Genomic DNA, 23,961 nt, shown 5'->3' on the forward strand with positions numbered 1-23,961 from the left:
TAAAAATATTTAGACATAGTTTCTGACCTTGAAATTTTTTATGACCTCACATGCATATTTTACTTATTTTGTGTAAAATGTCGTATAAATGTGATTTATTTTGCATGAGTTATAATTTGTATGAGATAAAAATGTAATAAATGGAGGTAAAATAAGTTAAACTTCAAAACATGCCATAAAATTTTAATATGTTGTCACATGCACATTTTAATCACTGTTTGTAAAATTTAAGATGAACTTGATTCATTTTGCATGATTTATGAATTTTTAGAGTAAACAATGATATAAATAGTGACTATTTTAGCAAAAATAGCTAAAACAAATTACATGGCATGAGAAAATTATTTTAGGTTGCATTTATATCCCACTTATCATATCTAAAGTTGAAAAATTTATTAGATTAATTTTTATATGCTTTAGATATTTTATTTGATAAAACCGATAAATCGCAACTACATTTTTCTCGAAATAAATTTGAAAATTTTAACCATGATTTTTGATATTATGAGTGTCATGGATATATTCCAAAATGTTCAAAAATTTAAAATTCAAATTTTGAAATTACTGTAATTTAATTTGGATTTATTTCATAAAATGTTATGATTTTAGGATAAAAAATGAGCATAAAAATTATATCAAGTTGAATTATTGTCAAAAATTGAGTAATGACTAATTTTTGAGTCCTAAGACAATTAGGATAATTAACTTGGACTAAAATTAGATTTTAGTATTATTTAGCGATTTTAATAAAGTTAAATATCGTGAATTTCCATAAAACTGGATCATATGTACGATATAAGTTAAATAGGGCGATTTGGCACATAATTTGGCATGATAGATACATATTATAATGCTGCATATTTCATTGTTGAATGTCATATTTAATTTATGTAATTTTGAATTATGTAATTTTATCTTAGTATGGCCTTAGTTTTAATCGATATTTCCTGTAATGTAAGGGGATATTGATTCGGTTGTAATTTTATGTGATCTCGTATCACTTTTATTTTTACTAGTTTTTCATATTACAAATGTATAATAGGAATAGATATGTATTTTATTATTATTTATAATTCCGGAGTTTCTTCAAGACGGTGCCATTCGGAAAGGCGTTCCGATGAAGACGGTGTTCTTCGGAGGCGTGCCACTTGAAGATTCAAGGGACCAAAGGAGTTGGTTTTCGAATTTCTAATAGATTAATTGATTTTCTATTTTAGGAAGGCCATATTTGTTATTTTATTTTGTTTTACATTTCTTTTAATATGTTGCATGCATTGCCAAATCGCCAAAACAACACATGCATATCATATCGAGTCTTCACCCGTGTCAATTATGATTATCGATAATTCGACTTTTAGCTCACTTAAAATTGATAGATAATAAATTGACAAGACCTTTACTTTCAAAAGATTGAGACATAGCCTTACCAAATAGTAGGTGCCCATAAATCTCAATTTCATAAGGGGTACAATACGATTTTTCGGGGTGCTTCTATTGACATTGGGTAAGTGTGGGGTAATAAACAAGTTATTACACTTCGAAAATTTGGTTGATCTCATAGAAGGTATTTTGCAACCGTAGCCGCAATAGGTTCGGGCTAAAGATGAACTTAATGTAAATTCATCGACCGAGAGTTCTAATTGTAGAATCGGTTAAGAGGGTTAACCCACCAAATTATATTAGTAATGGTGTAGAGGGCCCGTTGACTCACATCCAAGTTAATATGAATTTTGGGTCTCAGAATCATTTATCATAGTTGGGTAAAGGTCACTATGTAAATGCTAAGACTTAATTAAAATATATACAAGTTTTATTAAAACGATAAATGTTTATAATTCCTTCATTTTTTTAATTTTGTAGTCAACTTGATTTGTAATACCCGGTATTTTAATATGATATTATATTAGGCCGAGTTACCAGCTGGGTCGTGTAGTGTATTTGTGACTCGGATAATTATGTGACTCGGGTTTTAATTAATCTAACTAGGCTAGGCCCGTATCATCTTAATAGCACCTATCCTATATGTATAACTCATCTAACCAAACCCTAATCTCCCTATCACCATATTCACTTTAACCATGAGAAAAGAGAGAAAAGAGAGAAGAGTGAGGCGTGTGTGAAGGGAGCCGCGTGAGGCATTGCGAGGCGATTTCTCAGCCTATTCTCATCCTATTTCGTAAGTAGACTATCCTATTACCTCTTTATTCAATTATTAGCATAATTATAGTAGTAGTGGAATAATTTTTGTAACCCTAGAAATTGGTTTGGGGGTTTTGATTATAAATTGTATGAGATAAATGAATAGAATAGTTACAGCAATTTACAGATTCGTTGGTCTGTGTTATTTGAGTGTTTTACCTGTCTTAAAGTCGTGGGATGCAAAAAGTTAAAGAAGAGACTCATTTTTATTCCAAGCCTAGTTTATGCCTGTGAAAATTGGTAACATTTCACCGTGTAGTTTTTCCTGAAGAAATTATTTATGAACGTCTATCTAAAAAGTCCGCGAATCAGTAGAGGCTAAAAGTTTACTTCTAAAACATAATTTAGATATGGAATTGGTGCTGGGTCTCTTTCATATATTTAATTTAAAGAGTTTAGATGAGTTAGGCGTTGGTTTTACTTAAAAATCATTTGTCAAACTCGTTTTATGAATCAATACTCTTTATGCGACGGTTTCTGTCAGTTTTTGGAAATCAGTCTGAAAACCCTTGATAAGTTTGGAATTTGAGGAAAACACGTTAGATATAATTTGTAGCTAAGACTCATGGGGTTCCAATTCAATTGGCCTTGCATCAATTCGAATTTTCTGGAATTAGATATTCATTTTATACCGAGTCTGCCATGTGCAGGAAAATCAGGAAAAGTCGTGTTTGTTCTTTAAGTTGATATTCCTATTAATTTACGATGAGTCTAGGTTATGTGAATGATTAATTGACTGAGTAGGTGGTAATTATACATAATTATGTTATGTAGGTGATGGATATGTGAAGGATCATAATTGATTGTTTGTGCGTGCTTGGATTGCGAAAAGGTAGGGAAATACACTTGACTTATTATCGTTGTTGTTGAATGGTGTTGATTTGTTGTGTTTCGTATGACCAAGTTGTGAACGTTGACTTATTTCGTGGTTGTTGCTTTATGCTATAACTCATATACTGGATTGTGATTGATCGAGTTGATCGTATTGAGTATGCTATCACAACATTTTGTAGCTGGCATGATTTTATAATTGATCAGTTCAATGGTATACATATTGCATTGCATTGTTTTTATGTTAAGTATTTCATGTGCATTGGAGTTGGAGGATAGTGTGGTGGAGATGAGGTTGTGATACGTTGTGATGTTGTGATAAGGCCGGGCGGGTTCTCGTAGGACCGCCCTGGATAATCTCATTGCGAAGTGGTATATCGACGACGGTCGATTGATAGTCCGCCAGGGATCGGTATGGTGGGCGTTCGGGTTATGAGATATGAGTTGAGATGGAGGTGGAGGTGACGGAGGAGCATGCATATCATATTTTGTTGTTTCATTGTATTCCCTACTCAACCTCGTGGTTGACCCGGTGTATTCGTGAACACCTGTGACGATCCAAATATTGGGAGCAGACTTGACGGGTTTATGAGACGGGATGGCGGCTTGATGGGCGTGAGACACTGGATCGAAGACTTAGTAGCTAGATCATCATTTAGAAGACTTTCACTTTCATTTATGTTAGTTCTTTGTAATTTGATGTAAAAGAGGTTTTGTAAAAATTAAGTTAAAGAAATTATGTAATTTGCCTTGGAGTTTAATTTGTTATTCACTACCTCGGGAAACCGAGATGGTAACAGTCCGGTTTATTAGGGAATGTCTTGCTAGAGGCTCCTTTATAAATCGGGGTGTTACAAAGTGGTATCAGAGCGAACGATCCTCAGGCCTAAACCAATGAACCCAATGAACGTAGGATGTGTCTAAATAAAATGAACCCCTGGGAAAAAACTGTTAGGAGCTCACAGTGTGGTTAAGAAGGCGCCCTTAATGCGTGCTCGTTTGCCCTCTCAGTTTTGAACCAGGTAACCCGAGAGAAATCGAGTGAATGGGGTAGTTAGAAGGAAAACCTTGGATATAATCGAGTGGGTGTACACCTTAAGACCCATATATTCTAACCACTCTGCAGGATAACGTTACGGTAAGTATTTTGTATGAATAATGACGCGATCATATGATGTTGTTGAGATGAGAAATAAATTTTCGTGTTCAGGTTGATAATCAATGAAGTGTTGGATTGTGGTAATCGTGAGCGTGAAAATAATTGCGAATTGATGATATTTATCTGGATGGATGTTGAATGACGTGTTGATAGTGCCATTATGTCTAGCGATATGCGGTTATGTAATCCCGAAGCCATGCTAGTATAATATTGTGATAGTAATTAGAAACACTATTGAATTGCCTGTTTCTAGTCATAGCAATCGTGATTTAGATGTAAGGAGTAGATCGAGATGTGAAGGGATTCTATGGGATAGATGTTTACGTAAGTACAAAGTGTGATATTTAAGTTAAGATGGGTTAGTATACATAGTATGTTCATAAGAGCTTGTAACATAGTAAATTATGACCTAGTGCTGAAACTCGTTTTGTTTGATTTTACTCTTTAATTGACCTTACTGCCATTACTTTTCTGTTTATTGCCTATGGATGAAAATTTTATGAGAGATAGCCTCGTGAGTTAGCGTTCATTTGGCGTTGGTTTCATGCTTATAGGATATACGGATTGGGAGTAAAAAACATTTTAGTGGGCTGTGGTCAGGAAGTTCCTGTGCAGTGATGTTTTGACCAACGATTTTGTAAAAATCCTCATTTAAATCGTAGAAATAATTTTTGCATAATTCCAACTCCATCGATCAGAAGATTCGCATATGTTTCCAAATTGATAAGCCACGAAAATTCTTGATGTTTCTATATTAAATGGTAAGTTTTTCAAACTGACCCAAGTTTCGGACCAATTGCTGTCACATACTTGTTTGGACCAACTGAGTTGTAAAATTCTTTTAAAATGGAATTCTTGTGCGTTAGACCTAATTCTTTTTCCCTTGTGTTTTTAACTCTCCGTATTTTATAAAAGTAATATGAATCAAGTTTTAATCGAACGGTTATTTGTTCGTGGTCTTTGGAAGTTACAACGTGAATCATGACTTGTAAAATGTGCGTTCTATGTTGAGTTTTCATACAATTGTTTGGTTATTTCATTAGCCTTATTAATGTGAGCTTATAATGTTTTTATATGATGATAGTAGCACGCATGTTCAGTAGTTAGGTATCTTAACAAGTGATAAAATTAAAGTTTAGTTGATAACATTGTTGGCATGATAGTATGAGTGAAATTGAATAGCTTAATTAGATTCTTAATCGAGGGTGAAATATTTTATACGAGTCCATTTGTTTGCATATTTTATATATGCTTGGCATGTTGTAATATCTCTGGTGTGTTCATCATATTTGTATAGTGGTCGGATATATATAAATATAAAACTATGTTGTCATATCTTGGTAAAGTTGGTGGCGTTAAATGTTAACTTGATTGTTCTAATATACTCGCATGAATATTTATAATAATTATGTCTAAATGTTCACACATGTAGGATGTCATCTGAGTTCTAATGTCTTTTATGTGAGTCTGTGTGCCTATAGTTATACTTATTACTTTCATTGCATTAATTTATTTCAGTTGAACCTAAACTTATGATATGATAATAAAATAGTGTTGTTGTTACTTATTGGATATGTTCTGTAATACCCCGTATTTTTATATAATTAATTAAACGGATATTATTATATATTAATTATTATACATTTTATATTACCAATTAAGTCGGGTTAATGGTGAGTCGATAATTACATAAAGCTATCGTAAGTTAATTAAGACGGGTTTATACGGAATTCGAAATGTGAGCCAACCCAGTTACCCTCGACCCTTTGGAGTTGGCCCAATAACATGTTCAACCCATTTAACCCTAACCCTAAACCCTAAACCTAATAGTACCCTAATCTCCCTCAAACCGCCTCCCTCAACCCGCCTCCCTCCTTTCATTAACTCCAACTTCTATCTTCACGCATAGAGAGAGAGAGAGAGAGAGTGAGCTTGGTTGTTGACGGCGCAGCAAGGAAGAGCTAGGGGCCTTTGTCGACGACCGTGGGTGGCCCTGGTGGCGGTAGTGGCGGCAGGGAAAAGGTAAGAGCAACCTCCTTTCCTCTGTTTTCGTTTTATGTCGAGGTTTTGGGTAGTGTTTCGTGGCTTAGGGAGGTGTTGATGGTGGTTGTTAGCAGGGTAAGGGAGTAGGGTGGTATATGACGAGTGTATTGGTCGTGGTTAGGGTGGTTTTAGGTGATGGTGGTGGCAGAGATAGGCGGCAGCGATAGGAGGGGTAGCACACGGGTTTAGATACATTTTCAGACGGGTTTAAATGGTTGGGATTGGGGTGGCGCCACTGTGGACTCGGGGGAGGTCGAAACAGCGGCGCCACTGTGTCTGGGTACGTGGGTTGGCGGCGAGTAGGACGGTGGTAGAGTGGCAGGGCTATGGTGTTTGTTGCGGTGGAGGTAAGGAAAGGACAAAGGGCGTTTGGTGAGGCACGATGGTGAACCAGGCCAGTTGACGGCCCTGGTTCGACTCGCCGGCGGGAGTCGACCAGGTGGGGCTTGGTTGTTGGTAGCTGGGTCAAAGTGGGGAGCAGGTCAGGCGGTTGTCGTGGTGGTGTAGGTGGCGCGTGAGGAGTGTGGGCGAGAGTGAAGGCGTGGGTCGTGTTTAATCGGGTTATTCGAATTGTTTTAGTTTTGAAACGGGTTTTCATAATTTAAATCGTTATAATTCGTAATGGGTCGTATTCTTAATTAATTAATTTAATTCCCGAGTTATTTAAATAATTAAAGACGGGTTTTGAGTCGGGTTTGTTAAAATGAAAAAGCTACTATATCGGGAAAGTTTGCATTCTAAGAAATTCTACTTTAGTAACTTTCTATTTTGGGAAGTTGGGTCAAATACTAATCGGGTTATTTTAGTTATCAGTTGGGCATAAGTTTGGTGTCGGGATTGTATTCGGGAAAGCTTCTATGTTGGGAGATTTCTATATTTAGTAGTTAGTAATTATAAATATTATAATTGTTTTAGGTGACGGATTCATGAAGGATCGATAATCAAATGCATTGCTTTATTTTCGGGACTGCTTAAACTGCGTAATTGGAATTGCTGGCACTTTGAGGTAGGGAAATACACTTGACCTACTATCGTTGTTATTGAATTGTGTTGACTTGATTCGTGGATTGTTGATTTACGTTATGATTCATATACGGGAAGGTGATTGACTGAATTGATCGTGTTGAGTATGTTATCACAACATTCGGTAGCTGGCATGATTTCATTCATTAATATACATATTATGTTGCATTATTACTGTTGAGCATTTCATATGCATTGGAGTTGGAGGATGGTGTAGGAGTGACGATGTTGAGATACGATGTGAGTTGTGATAAGGCCCAGGCGGGTTCTGCAGGACTTGCCCTGGTGTCCTCAGCTGCGAGCTGGCAGATCGGCTACGGTCGATATATATATAGTCTACCGGGGATCGGTATGGCTGGGTTGTCCGGGGTATGAGATATGAGATATGAGTTGAGATGGAGATGGAGGTGACGGAGGAGCATGCATATCATATTTTATTGTTGCATTGTTTTCCCTACTACTTCGCTGGTGACCCGTGTATTCGTGTACGCCTGTGATGATCCAATTATTGGGGAGCAGATTGTGGTATTTCGTAGACTGATGGGAGCTGGCCAGGAAGAGAGCTTGGATGACTGACTTAGTGCCTAGCCCACCTTAGTCTTATTAGTAGTTTTATCAGACTTTATCTTTTAGTCGTCTTTTTGGAAGCTTTGTTTTAATGCCAGTTGTAATCTGACTATAAACATTTTAATAAAGTACTATGTTTCTTTCCTTTGTTATCTACTGCCTCGGGTTTCCGAGATGGTAACACCGTCATTTATCTGAGGAGTCCTAGTTCAGGCCCTTAAATAAATGGGGGTGTTACAAATTGGTATTAGAGCGAACGATCCTCAGGCCTAAACCAATGAACCCAATGAACATAGGATGTGTCTAATTAAAATGAACCCCGGGATAGAACTGTTAGGAGCACACTAAGGTAACGTATGAGTTAGGGGCCCCCTCACACCGAACAAAGACCCTCTCAGTTTGACCCGGAAACCCTGAGTGTATATGAGAGAAAGGGTAGCAAAGTTGCATGAGGTAGAGCATGAAATTCCTATATCGTTGCCTAAGTGCTAACTGATTGATACATTGATTATTGCATAATCGAGTTGATGTATACCTTGAGACCCATATATTCTGACCATTCTGCAGGACAACGCTACGGTAAGTATTTTGTATGAATGATGACGTGAGCATATGATGTTGTGGAAATGAGAAATAAAATTTCCGAGTTTAGGGTAATAATCAATGAAGTGTTGTGGTAGCCGTGAGTATGAAAATAATTGCGAGTCGATGATAGTTACCTAGTTGGATGTTGAATGATGTGTTGATAGTACTATTATGCCTAGTAATATGCGGTTATGTGATCCCGAAGCCATGCTAGTATAGTATTGTGATAGTAATTAGAAACACTGTTGAATTGCATGTTTTTAGTCATAGCAATCGTGATTTAGATGTAAGGAGTAGATCGATATGCGAAGGGATTCTATGGGGTAGATGTTTACGTAAGTACAGTATGAGATTTAAGTTAGGATGGGTTAGTATCGATAGTATGGTTGTAAGAGTTTGGAACATAGAAAATGAACGACTTAGTGCTGAAACTCATTTTGTTTGATTTTACTCCTTAATTGACCTTACTGCCATTTTCCTTCTGTTTATTGCCTATGGATGAAAATTTTATGAGAGATAACCTTGGGAGTTAGTGTTCATTTGGCGTTGGTTTCATGCTTATATGTTATAGGATTAGGGGTAATAAATATTTTAGTGAGTTGTGGTTAGGAAGTTTCTGTGCAGTGATGTTTTGACCAACGATTTTGTAAAAATCCTCATTTAAATTGTATTAATAATTTTTGCATAATTCCAACTCCATCGATCATAAAATTCGCATATGTTTTCAATTTGATAAGCCACGAAAAAAAAAAAAAAAAATTCTTGATGTCTCTATATTAAACGGTAGGTTTTGCAAACTGACCCATGTTTTGGACCAATTGCTGTCACATGTTTGTTTAGACCAACTGAGTTGTAAAATTCTTTAAAAATGAAATTCTTGTGCATTAGACCTAATTCTTTTTCCCATGTGTTTCTAACTCTCCGTGTTTTATAAAAATAATATGAATTAAGTTTTAATCGAACGGTTGTTTATTCGTGATCTTTGAAAGTTACAACGTGAAACATGACATGTAAAATGTGTGTTCTAGGTTGTGTTTCATACAGTTGTTTGATTAATTCATGAACCTTAGTAATGTGAATTTATAATGCTTTATATGACGATAGTAGCATGCATGTTCAGTAGTTATATATCTTAACAAGTGATAAAATTAAAACTTAGTTGATAACATTGTTGGCATGATAGCATGAGTAAAATTGGATAGCTTAATTTGATTCTTAATCGAGGGTGAAATGTTTATACGAGTCCAGTTGTTTGCATACTTTATATACATTTGGCATGTTGTAATGTCTCTGGGTGTACATCATATTTGCATAGTGGTCGGATATATATATAAATATAAAACTATATTGTCATATCTTGGTAGGTTGATGGCGTTAAAAGTTAATTGATTGTTCTAATATACACGCATGAATAATTATAATAATTATGTCTAAATGTTTACACATGGATGGTAGTAATGAGTATGTCTAAATGTTCACACATGTAGGATGCATCTGAGTTCTAATGTCTTTCATATGAGTTGTGTGCCCATCGTTATATTTATTACCGTCATCGCATTAGGTTATTTCAGTTGGACCTACACCTATAACATGATAATAAACGGTGTTGTTATTCCTTATTGAATATGTTCGTTATTACGATGTCATAACATGCTAAAGTGATTCTTGCAATTGTATGGGTGTGATATAAAGGAAACTGTTTGATATAACACGACAATTGACATATCTATATTCACGAGTCGTTGCTATAAATTATAATCTAATGAAGATTGTTTATGATAACGGATAACCCTTTGATGATTCACATGATATGCATTGGTTCTAATGATAGTCGTTATAGTTACGTTTAATTGAGCCGTGAATATAACTGAGTAAAGAAGTGCAACTAAAATCCTGATGATTGAAGTAATAGTCGCTCATTAGTAAAGATAGGACTGAAATGAATAAGATGAACCTGTAAATTACGATATATGAGTCGACACCTAAGTTTGTTTTGTTTAAAGGAATTGAATTAAGTTTATCTGATTTTGAGTTTCGTAGTAAGCTGTAAATGGATTCTATGACGGCCCTGTTATAAGATTATGTTAAGAAAATTATTCACCGTCCAGTATGAAAGTAAAAGTTTTGAAAATGAAGTCAAATTTTGTCGTGTGAGTATAAATTCGGAATGAGATTTCCAGCCAGTGTCTGGTTGTATGGTTTCATGATATTTGCTAGTCTGGGGGAATGAAACTAGAACGGAGTCACAAGTAGTGGGTTAATTTGGTCATGTTGTTCGTACATGTAGCGAATTGGTGGGTTGTGGTTAGTTACGAATGTCAAAACGGGAAATGTAATGTGGTGATTTAAGTGAGTTATGTGTTAACACGGTATGTTGATATTAGCATGATATGTAAGGGATATTTGTAAGATTGGTGTAGTTAAATACATTTAATCTTTTATGTCACGGTGTTGGTACAGTTTAAATATATTTAATACCAAGAACGAAATTTTATGTATGATAGTCTTATATGTTAACTTTCCAATATCGCTGTTTACTCGCTTGGTTGACGCGACCAATAAGTTGTAAAATTCGCCAATCAATGTGCATTCGGCATTCGCGAATAAATCCCAAACCCTTTGTTGTGAGGGTTTAAAAATATTTCTAGGATGGTAAGTACTGCGAAACTGGTTGTCTTCATTTTATTGGTGATTCTGTGTCTTGACCTAAATCTGTACAATTAAGTAAAGGAAAGTCAGACTGGACCTATTCGGTTATAAATTTTCATAAATCGATTTATCAAGTGTTGACCCTAATTCTTTTCTTATGTGATTGATCCCCTATGTTTCTAAGGTATGAGATTACAATGATTGGTAAAATGAATAATTACTAATGATTTTTACTGGTAACGGTAGCTTCCTTGAGAGAGTTTGCATATTGATTGTCTTTGGTAAGGATTAGTTAACTTAAGCGTGAGTTGAGAATCTTTTATCCTCTTTCAGTTAGCAGTAGTTTGAGAAATTTAGTTATAATAATGAAGGTTACAAGGACGTAACCATGTTTTTAGTTGGGTAGGATTGTAAAATCTTAATGTTTAATTGGCACTTGTTTGTAGAATGTAGTTTTGATCAAGTGGATATTTCGTTGTGGGGTACCTATGCAAATGAGTTCTATATGTTTTATTCCTACTTCTTTAGTTGGTCGATGTGTAAAAGGAGAATATAAGTTAAACTACTGATATTGAGTTATGAGTTGTAAGGCCTTTGTGCCGAGTTACATTTGCGGTCCAGTGAGACCATGGTGATTGAGTTATTTGAGTATGAGATCGGAATTTAGATGGAAGATGACGGTGTTCTCAGGTGATTATTTAGTTGTTATATATTGGCATTCTCAGGTAGTTATTAGTCGTAGTTAGTTGGGTTAAATAAAGATGAGTTAAACTTCGGGACGAAGTTTATTCTTAGGAGGGCGGAATGTAACATCTCGGGTCTATTATGTTTAATTGATGTGTCAAAAGTGTGTGTTAACTGGGTTAGAAATGCGTGACGTCCGTATGTACGATATACAATACCCTTCGGAGGTTTGAGTATGGGAGCGAACTTCGGGACGAAGTTCATTTTAAGGGGGGAAGACTGTAATACCCCGTATTTTTATATAATTAATTAAACGGATATTATTATATATTAATTATTATACATTTTATATTACCAATTAAGTCGGGTTAATGGTGAGTCGATAATTACGTAAAGCAATCGTAAGTTAATTAAGACAGGTTTATACGGAATTCGAAATGTGAGCCAACCCAGTTACCCTCGACCCTTTGGAGTTGGCCCAATAACATGTTCAACCCATTTAACCCTAACCCTAAACCCTAAACCCTAAACCTAATAGTACCCTAATCTTCCTCAAACCGCCTCCCTCAACCCGCCTCCCTCCTTTCATCAACTCCAACTTCTATCTTCACGCATAGAGAGAGAGAGAGAGAGTGAGCTTGGTTGTTGACGGCGCAGCAAGGAAGAGCTAGGGGCCTTTGTCGACGACCGTGGGTGGCTCTGGTGGCGGTAGTGGCGGCAGGGAAAAGGTAAGAGCAACCTCCTTTCCTCTGTTTTCGTTTTATGTCGAGGTTTTGGGTAGTGTTTCGTGGCTTAGGGAGGTGTTGATGGTGGTTGTTAGCAGGGTAAGGGAGTAGGGTGGTATATGACGAGTGTTGATGCGATCCCGCTAAGTGTTCACAAATTAAGATGTGGTCGTTGGTCACGGTCGAATCAAAACACAATTTATAGCTTAACAAGCAACTCTACAATTAGTAAAGAGGCAAGTAAAGGTCGGATCCCAAGGGACGGGAGTTGAAATGAGATTTCTATTGTAACTAGTGGTGTCTAAGGGGTGTCACAAATTGGGTTGATGTAGAAGGTTACTAAACTAGAATAACAATGAAAATAAACAAGCAAGATGAATAAAAAGGGGTGTAAACAATTGATTAAAGGCACTAGGGTGTCATGGGATCATAGGGGAATCATGGGATATGATCATACAAACATGTTCTCAAATTATAAGCAAGCAATTATTATTGTGATGGATTGAGTTGGGTTATATCTTATAATCCTAGGAAAGTTTGGGTCCCGGAGCCGAATCGATTAGATTGTACAACACCTACAAGTCGACTTAATCTTCCCTACTCAACAACATGCATGGGCTAATGAGACTCGAGTTGGGTTATGTCTTACAAGTCTCATTGAAAAGATAGGAGATGATAGTAAATGCAAGGATTCATAGGCTTAGCATTTCATCAAATATAACATGTGCATTAGTTGAGATCAAAACAAGCAAGCAAATAAAACATGAAAGCATATTAATTTAAGAATGAATCATTCCCCATGTTGGTTTCCCCTAATCACCCATTAACCCTAGCTAAGAGACTACTCACTCATTATCATGTTGATCATGCTAGCAAGGTTGTCAATCATACTAACAATATGAAACATGATGAATAAATGAAAGTAATTAACAATAATTAAAAAGGGATTAAGAGATTATACCTACTAATGATTCCAATAATAAAGCAAGAATAATAGAAGTACTTAAATGCTAGATTCAGAGGTTGTCAATCTCCCAATAATAACCCAAATAATCTTCAATTACCCAAAATAAAGGATGAACAAAAGAGAGATTAAAGAACTAAAACTTGTATTAAAACTTGATTAATACTTGATTACAATATTGAAGAGAGATTTGATTGATATTAACTACACTAATTATTGATAAGAAGAACATGCTCCTCTAATTAGCCTAATGGGGTATTTATAGTGAAAATTAGGGAGGATGTATTAGGGTTAACTAAGGGCTAAACTAGTAATTACACTTTTTAAGTTGAGCAAGGAGGACCCGGTATTTTTCGAGAGAAGGGCTTCTCTTTTCGTAGCTTGAAGAAGACAATCCGTCTTTGTGAAGAAATCCGGGCGGAATAAGGTCGGGACCGACGGATTTGGGCGGTGGAATCCGAGCGGATTCCGAGGAATCCGGACGGATTGTGGAGGGGGAATCCGAGCGGATTCGCGTGGGACGCCGGATTGTGCGAGAGGCCGGACGGGCGGATTGTTGACAATCCGCTCGGATTGTCAGTCGGCATAGTAACTTCTTCTTTTCTTCCCTTTTCTTCATAAATTCCTTGGGGATTTCCTTGGGGACTCAAGGATCTTTCCTCAACATTGCTCTTCTACTATGATATGTACAAAGGCCTTCTAATCTTGTCTCTCCTTGATGCTTGGTCATTGAATTCGATCAATTTAGTCTCGTTTTGCCATGAAAATGCAAGATTCTTACTCCTTTCCTACCAAGGGATCAAAATATCAAAGAATATGCAAAACAAAGAACTAAAGATAAGAAATGACCCAAATAAGCACTAAAAAGCATGGAAACAAGGCTAATTCGGGGGCTAAATATGCACCAATTATGGTCACATCAAATATCCCCAAACCGAACCTTTGCTCGTCCCGAGTAAAGAGGTGACAAAGACTAGGACCAAAACTAACCTATCCTAATAATATAGCCGATATGAGACAATTAGCGGGTCTCACTCCGCCCCTTCAACTCACAACAAGACAACCATGAGGTAGGATGCCTTCTTGCAAGGCAAGGTGGGTCTTGCCAAAATGGCGACACATCCAAACATTAAGCACACAAAAACACATAATGGATGCATCTACAAAAAGAATAGCCACTCCCTCATCAAGTGGCGAAAATTATCTACAAGGGAAGCAATTCAAGGGTACACAATCCTTCATAGATGCAATTTGTTCAAACTACTAAGCCTAGAAGGATACCAATAAATCACCTCCAAGTTGTGTCAAGCTAGGGTACCTTTGTCCTCAATCGTTAAATGCTTTTGTCAAGAGTAGACTCCCTATGGTGTTAGAAACACTGGAGGATCGCGGAATTCCCCCTCTTGCCTAGACAAGAAGAAGGGTCGTCCCCTCTCTACCATGCACAAAAATGGATACGAATGATAAAGGGATCAATAGATATTTGAGTTTCACTTTTGGGAGTTTGCTTTTGTTTTTGTTTTTCCCCCCAATTTCTTGTGGCATTTGACATTTGAGAACACTTTCTTTGCCATTTCTTTTGATTTTTGGCATTTCAATACTTGACAACTTTTTTGCATTTCTTTTTGAACATTTTCAAAGTCACCCCAATTAGTAACGAGGGTGCCTTGTATTTGAAGCTTAGGAGTTCTATTTTTGCTCCTCTTTTCATTTGATGCATTTTTGCAAACTTTCTTTCACTTTTCATTTCATTGAACTCAAATTGATTTCTTTTTGTGCCCATTCCCTTTTGTTGACAAAATGTATGGTAGAACATGGATGATGGATGTATGGGTGCATGGTTTCAAGGGTCACCTTGGAATAAACGGTAGCCAAGGAGTTATCACACCACAAGATACTCTTGACTCGGCCTTAAACCATGGGTCAATGAATACTAGCATGACACATCCTAGGGTGTTTTACAAGTATTCTAACAAGCAAAGTCTTAAGGAGAAAAAGCATCTACTAGGGCCTATATACACTTGTCAAGCTTCCCAAGTAGACGGTTTCGCAAAATTTTCTAACATGCAAACTACATGCCATGATGCAACTAACATATAAACATCCTAATGCAAATGATTCTACCAACTAATATGACATATAAACTAAATGCAAGTCCTAGATTCACATTGTTATACCGCATCAATCAAAATAAAGCCACATAGTCATTAACATAAAGAGGAAAAAGGAGATTGGAAAGATCATACCATGCGGTCTTCAATATCCTCATGTCTCGGATGTGGCGTAGTCAATCAATGTGAACAAGGATAAAACAAACACAATATATACAAGACAATATATACAAAGGAAATGAACTTGTTTTTGGGTTTTCAATTTTTTCAATTTTTATGGGTTTTTTGAATAAGAGTTAAATGTTAGAATTCTCATCCCCACACTAATATGGGCATTTTCCTCAATGGCCAAAATGATGGAAATTATGCAAAGATGATGCATGATTTCTATACTAAATGAAATCTATACTAAGCTACACTACATGATGCATGGTTTTTGTTATGACGGAGAGGATAATTTAGATTACCTCCCGTTGCGTATGCATTAACTTCCCCAAACCGAGTAAGACACTATTGCTAATGTCCAAGGATGGGTATAGTTTATGCACACACTATGCTATGCATGAAACTAATTTGTCATTTTGGATTTTACAAATGGGAACAATAGAATAAGAACACCTTAATGGTACCGAGGTGTAAGTCCTTTGATGGGGCTAGGACTACTCCAACAATGATCACAATTAAATAAAATACAAAGAGATATAGACAAACCATGGGAGTGTAGGAGTCTCCAAGGCTTGCTAGTCTTCCATCATGCTATCATCATCACCACTTCCCTCATGAGAAGTGGTCACATTGCCACTTTCCTTGTCATTTGCTTCTTCACTTTCTTCCTCATCTTGCTCATCATCATCTTCACCATTTCTTTCTCCATCTTCACTTGCTTCTTCCTCAATATTATCATCAACTTCTTCATCATTTCCAACAACCTCATTGTTTCCCACCACGTCCCTAGATGCACCCGGAAATAAGACTTCTCTATCCGCCCAACTAGGCAAAGGACAAGATGGATCAAGGAGTCCTTGCCTAGCTAGATGTAGGAGGGGTGGATATTGAGCCAAATACGAATTTTTCCGATCTTCATGGGCTTGCTTGTGCATCGTTTGCATGAGAAGAGTCACATAGTCTTTCCCAATTTCAATTCCTTCCGGCTTGAACTCTTCATACTTAAAGGGGTAAGGTGGTATGACAATGGAAGAGGAGGGGGTTTCAAGATCACCCTTTTGTTGTTGAATGATATACTCGGCTTCTTAGGAAAGGGGAAGTAGATAATTGGTCCGGTGGACGCTTAGGCGACAAATCTTCGAGGGCAAGGTGAACGATCTAGCTTCACTAGTTAACCATCCATATTTAGTGTCAAGGGGGTTATGGGCAACCCACTTGAACTTGTGAATCATAATATGCATATCAATAAGATGGCCACCTTCCTTTGCTTTGTACTTCTTATCCTTATTGAAATTAGGATCAAAGTGCTTAGCTAGGACCGTGACTAGGTCGCCATTGACAATAACGGTCGTGCCCTTCTTCCCACTATCAACATTGAGCCATCTATCAACCAATAGCCTCAAAGAATTGTAAGGCTTGGTGTGAATTCTTCCGATATTCAAAGCCGATTCAAGGAGAATAAAATCGAGTCTTGTGAAATGATTGGTGTCTTTCCTAGCAATTATGGTATTTCCCACAACCTTGTGCCATACTCTTATGCCCGGATGATGGACCAAAAGAGCACGACATGCATGAAAATCCTCAAATTTCTTCCAGGAGATTGCCTCCCAAAGAGGCTCGGGGTCATACTTTCCATAATGCTTAAGATAACTCGATTCATCACTAAGACCCAAAATTTCACCTAATTCCGTAAAGGTAATGCGTCTACTAACATTAGCTAGACGAAACTCGAGATTTTCTCTATTCTCAACTTTGGTGACTTTCAAAGAACTTAAAAATTCCAAGACAAGGGAGGGGTATGTCAATTCCTTTGTTTCAAACAATTTCTTCAACCCCATGGCTTTGAAAAAGGCTTTTGTTTGTTCAAGAACACCCAATTTTTCCAAGGCATCTTTACATATGAATTTGGTGGATTGAATAGATTTCATAGCAAACTTGACAAAGGTATTTCTATGGGTATCGGAAATAAAAGTTACCTCCGGATAATGCAAAAGTTGATTAATTACCGGAGTAGAAGATGTTGATGGTCCCATAGAAGGTTGTTGTTGTTGTTGCACTTCCAAGTTTGGTGTTGCCACCACCATAGCCAAAGCTTTCTTTGTTTGAAGAGCCTTTTGCCTTTGTGAGAGTGCCTTAGCCTTTGGTGCCTTTGTTGCCTTTGTTGCTCCCTTAGTCCTTGCCATTGATGAGCTTAACCAAGAAAAGAGTGAAAAATCTTCAATTTGTAGTATGCCCAAATCGATTTGAAGGTGAAAGGCTTTGCCTTTATGAAAACAAAAATCGACTCAAAGGTTGATGATTTTGTTCTTGGTTTTGATTTTTGTTGAAGAAGGAGTGATTAATTTGTTGTTGGAAGGATGGTTTGATATGATTTTGGTGAATGTTGTTGAGGGTTTTTGTTCTTATGATGGAGAGGATGAGGGTTTTGATGTTATGGGTAGTGTTTATGAATGAATGAATGAATGAATGAAGGTGGGAGGGGTTATAAAGAGACCGAAAATTTCAAAACTGCAGGGGCAATTCGTGCGGATTAGGCTCAATCCGTGCGGATTCTCGCTTCTTTACCTTTGCAAAAACTCGCCTAAAGACGGGCGGATTTGGTACAATCCGCTCGATTTCTTGAACACGGACGGGCGGATTTGCTAAAGGATGGACGGATTTCTGTCTAGAGAAATTTGCTTGTTTTCCTCAGCTGCAAAGACGGGCGTCTTTCTCACAAGACGGACGGATTCCTCAAGACGGGCGGATTTTCAGAAATCCGCTCGGATTCTTTAACGATCAAGAAAATTTCAAAATTCAGCTCGATTCAAGACGGGCGTCTTTTTCGCAGACGCTCGGATTGCATAAGACGGGCGGATTCTTGGGAATCCGCTCGTCTTCTTCCCCTATGTACACGGATTCAGTTCCACCCGTGCACAGCGCATTCCCTTTATCATTCTTCCATTCTTTCTTTCAAGTCTTGTGTTCTTCATTGTGGGGGCACTACTAAGGCATGGATAGCCTAGGCAATTGCCATCCCCACACTAAGGTAAAGCACTACACATCAATTGAAATTGTTAGTCCCTCCCTCACTTCTCTCTTACATGACAATTATTTTGATCAAAGTAAATAAAAATCCAAAGATGACAAGAATGCAATACAAGAATTGAAATGTAAGTTAGGGAGTTAGAAATATTTACAAGTGGTGGTTTAGGGAGGACTCCACCAAACTCTCATTCTTGATGAGATGTCAAGGGGGCATGTTCAAGGTGTTCACTACTACAGATACAGGCTATAACAACGGTCAAAAACCGTTGTTATATAAAAAAGCGGACGTTGTTAAAGCGTCCGTTGTAAAAGGTTGTAACAACGGTTGGTTTTCTTAAGCAACCCGTTGTTAAAACTATTAACAACGGTTTTAAGTATAAAAACCCGTTGTGGAAAGTGTGACTCAATTTTGGGGGGAAAGTTATAACAACGGGTTGTAATATACAAAACCGTTGTTATAACTAAAGACAAAGGGTTGTTTGTAAATAACCGTTGTTGTTTGTTCTTAAAAAATAAAAAAAAAATTAAATTAAATATTACTAGATGCATGTATAATTACGGCCCGTTAAAATTCCGATGCATGCAGAATATCCCTTAAATTAATTACCAATGGTTTTGAAAAAACTTATAAATGTGACTAGCTATAAATATTAAAGCATCCTTTAGTATCTAACATTCATTAATTGAAACAACATGGCAATAATGAACCCTAATTTTATCAACAACGAAGAATGGCTTACACAAACGATTGAAGATGATGGGAAGGTTCTCGCCGGGCTTCCCGCCGATCAACACCCATTAATCAAAGCATCCCTTGAACATCAACGGAATTATTGGATTAAGAGGCGTGAAGCAGTCCGGCTTGTCAACAAAGCCTCATCATCATCATCATCTTCATACCCTCGTTACTGTTACTCGCAACTTGGTCGCAGCCAGAGATATGTTGAGTTGCACTCTTCCAACCTTATCTCCACATGCAAGTCGTGTCCTTGCATATATTCAATCTGTTATTGCAAAATATGAAGCCAATGACCCGGAAGTTAGCGGTATACCAGAGTGGCGTGATTGGTGGCAGGTTGAGAAGCGCTTTTTACGCTTAACCGGGGTTGTTCCGGCTTATTATACATCTTTTGATTTCTGATAATTGCTGTAATGTATTTGGTTTAAAATTAAATGAAATGATCATTTTGAAAGTGTTGAGTTATGCTTGTTTGATTTGCTTCCATTTTTTCAACTCCATAGATCAGTCATCATCAAGATCCAGTTATTATCGCCATTCTTGTCCAATAAGATTTGAAGCAAAGATTGAGAGATATGATGATGCTGATTATGGCACAACTTCCTAACATATATATTAATTAAAAAACAAGTCAACCCACACATTGCTTAGTATAAATACATTGCATTATCTCAACTAACATGCATTTCCATTATCTCAATATATTCTCCAAACCCTAATTGCTAAAACAAACTCCAAATAAATTAACCCTCTCCTTAATCTTTCAAAACAAACTCCAAACTCCAACAAAATGAATGATATCATCCTTAAGACTCTTACTATGCTCGATCCGATCAAGGACGCCAAAGAAGATGGAAATGAAATAATTAGCAGATCTTTGAACGGAACCTAATGGTCGATAAAAACACATACATGGAACTGAAATAATTAGAAAAATAAAATAATGACGATGAAACAAACCTGATAATTACAGAACGTACGTAAAGAGACGATGAAATCAACAAAGTGTGGCGAGAAGATAAAGCGACGATGAGAAAGAGAGAAAGAGACGATGAGAAAGTGTGTGTTTTGTGTTTGTGTTTTGGTCTTTCTTTGGGTTTGTGTTTGTGTATGTATTAAGGTTTTTGTTTTGTGGCTGCAGCAGACATGTGTTTGTGGGGTTTAGAGTATGGAAGGTATTGACAACGGTTATTAAACAACAACCGTTGTGAAATATGTTTTAACAACGGTTGTAAAAAAAACCCGTTGTTAAATAAGTTTTAACAACGGGTTTCAAAAATAACCGTTGTGATTACTTTTCACTAACTTTGCGCCAATTTTGCGCCAAATTATTAACAACGGTTGTTCATGTGTGACCCGTTGTTAAAACGAATAACAACGGTTTTTATAACCATAACCGTTGTAATTGATTTTAGTAAAATTCGCGCCATACATTCTACAACGTCTATTGTGATTTTCGTGAATAATCGTTGTTAAAGGGGCGTTGTAGTTGCCTGGATTTGTAGTAGTGGTTGTTGATGTTGCTCAACACCTTGAAGAAGTAATCAAAAGCTTGTTCATTACTATGGTAGAGGTCCTCAATAGACCGTGGCCTTTGTTGTTGATCATGATCGATGGCATGTCCAATGTAGGGATTAAAAATCCCTTCAAATTCGTCGTCCCAAAGACCACAAACTTCATTGAGTTGATCATTGAAAATCTCTTGCTTAGATGGAGACAACTCTCCCAATTTCTTCTCTTGGCCAATGAGGCCATCCTCTTCTTCCTTGGTTGATTTTGATGAGCTTTGCAAGCTCTCCTTGTCACAATTTACTTGCTCTTTGAATGGAGCATCTTCAACTTTGTTCTTCCATTGGAGTTCCGATTTCTTCCTTTCATCTTTTCGGCTATAATGATCAATCATGAAACATGGCTCATGCAAACGAGGAGCTCTCATAGTTTTGTCAAGATTAAAAGTTATGCTTTCATGTCCCACTTCTAGAGTGAGCTCTCCATGTTTCACATCAATCACCGCACCGGCGGTGTGTAGGAAAGGTCTTCCTAGGATGATTGGAATGTTGGAATCTTCCTCCATATCAACAATGACAAAGTCCACCGGGATGAAAAACTTCCCAATTCGCACGGGGACATCTTCCCATATCCCTAACGGTGTCTTCGTCGATCTATCGGCCATTTGGAGTGTGATGTTGGTGCATTTAAGTTCTCCCATCCCCAACCTTTTACTTACCGAGTATGGCATGACACTCACACTAGCCCCTAGATCACATAAGGCTTTGTTGATCGTCGTGTCGCCAATGGTACACGGTATTGAGAAGCTTCCCGGATCCTTTAACTTTGGAGGTGAACTCCCTTGAAGTATTGCACTACTCACCTTAGTGAAGGCGATAGTCTCAAGCTTCCAGATCGACTTCTTCTTTGTGAGGATATCTTTCATGTACTTTGCATAGGCCGGAACGTGATTGATTAATTCCGTGAAAGGAATTGAGACTTCTAAATTCTTCACAATTTCCATGAATTTTCCAAGTTGATCATCAAATTTGGGCTTGGCTTGACGACTTGGAAAAGGAAGTCTAATCACAATGGGCTCCTTCTCTTTGGCCTTGTCTTCATTTTTCTTTGAACTTTCTTCTTTTGATGATTCTCCATCTTTGGAGTTTTGCACAATTTCTTCCTTTTCACTAGCTTCCACAACTTCATCCTCAACTTGCTTCTTCGGTGCTTCATACCTTGTACCACATCTCAAGTGAATGGCACTAACCGTTTCATGTCTAGAGGGATTACTTTGAGGTGGTAATTGCCCCTTTTGTCTTTGTGAGCTTGAAGATGCTAGTTGAGTCAATTGTGTTTCCAACATCTTGGTGTGAGCTAGAATGTTGTTGATGGTGGTTTCTTTTGCTTGGCTATCTTTTTGCATTTGAGTGAAAAATTCTTGTTGATTCTTTTGCATTTGGAGGACCGCCTTTTGGACATCAAAACCTTGGTCATTTTGGTGATTGTATGGATTTTGATTTTGGTAACCTTGGTTTTGATTGTAAAAGGGTCTTTGATTTTGGTTTCTTATGGGTGGTGGAGTGTATGTTGTTTGAGGGTTTTGAACATTTTGGCTTTTGTATGAGAGATTTGGATGGAACTTGGTGTTTTCATTGTAAAAATTTGAATAAGGGGTACCACTTTTATATGCTTGGAAAGCATTCACTTGTTCGGTTGTTCCCCTACACTCACTTGGATCATGACCCAAAGTTCCACAATTTTCACATATCCCACTTGGGATTGATGAGGATGCCGTCATGGCATTGACATGATGCTTCGATGATTTTGAGTTTTCCTCAAGTCTAGCCATAGCTTGTTCAAACTTCAAGTTGATTGTGTCAATGTGAGCACTAAGTTGAGCACCCAATTGAGTAACGGAGTCCACTTCATACTTTCCTCCTCTAGTAGCCTTGCGAGGCCTACTATATTGTGAGTTATGGACCGCCATTTCCTCAATCTTGTTCCATGTTTGATTGTCATCAACTTCGGTGAACATTCCATTTGATCCCATATTGAGAATGTTCCTAGAATATTCATATAAACCATTCCAAAATTGTTGTACCAAAAACCATTCGCTAAGTCCATGGTGAGGACATGAGCGACAAATACCTTTAAACCGCTCCCAAGCTTCATACAAAGACTCTTCATCCCTTTGCTTAAAACCCGTAATTTGAGCTCTTAGCATGTTGGTCTTTTCCGGTGGGTAGAATTTTTTGTAGAAAGCTAGAGCCAACTTCTTCCAAGAATCTATTCCAAGCGTGGCCTTATCAAGGCCCTTCAACCATTGCTTTGCGGTGCCGATTAAGGAAAAAGGAAATAAGACCCATCTAATTTGGTCTTGAGTCATGCCCGTTTGAGAGATAGCATCACAATAATCGCAAAAGGTTTCCATATGAGAATGAGGATCCTCACTAGGCATCCCCCCAAATTGGCTCCTCTCAACTAGTTGGATGAAGGCGGACTTGGCAATAAAATTTCCGGTGAGATGTTGCGGTGTAGGAGTACCATTTGGTATATTCTCCTCGGTGGGTACGGAGTGTGACGAGAATTTTGGCATTGTAGGTGGATTTTGTGGGGTATTGTGTAATGGGTTTTCTTCTCTTTCTATTGCGAAAGGATTGACAAACTCACTAGTGGGTTGAACAACTTCACCAACACCTCTCAAATTCCTCCTAACAAGTCTCCTATTGTTCGTCAAGGTTCTTTCGATTTCACGGTCAAAAGGTAACAAATCACTTTGTAACCTTCTAGACATGCAAAATATCAAACAACTCAAAAACAATTAGAACAAACCTTGAGGAGTTTTACTTCCTCAATGTGAAGAAAGACACAACTAATAACAATAAAAAGAAATCTAAGTCAAACAAACACCGTCCCCGGCAACGGCGCCATTTTTGATGCGATCCCGCTAAGTGTTCACAAATTAAGATGTGGTCGTTGGTCACGTCGAATCAAAACAC

The 23,961-nt window shown here is 37.4% G+C and overlaps 1 non-coding gene across 1 annotated transcript; it reads left to right on the forward strand.

The window, feature by feature from the left end:
• Nucleotides 1–23,079: 23,079 nt before the first annotated feature.
• On the forward strand, nucleotides 23,080–23,186 carry LOC141597654 (small nucleolar RNA R71). Its single transcript, XR_012522877.1, has one exon. It is a non-coding gene; the product is annotated as a small nucleolar RNA R71 (small nucleolar RNA).
• The last annotated feature ends 775 nt before the right edge of the window (nucleotides 23,187–23,961 follow it).

Source organism: Silene latifolia, chromosome 8 (genome assembly GCF_048544455.1).
Source record: "Silene latifolia isolate original U9 population chromosome 8, ASM4854445v1, whole genome shotgun sequence".
NCBI classification, from domain to species: Eukaryota; Viridiplantae; Streptophyta; class Magnoliopsida; order Caryophyllales; family Caryophyllaceae; genus Silene; species Silene latifolia.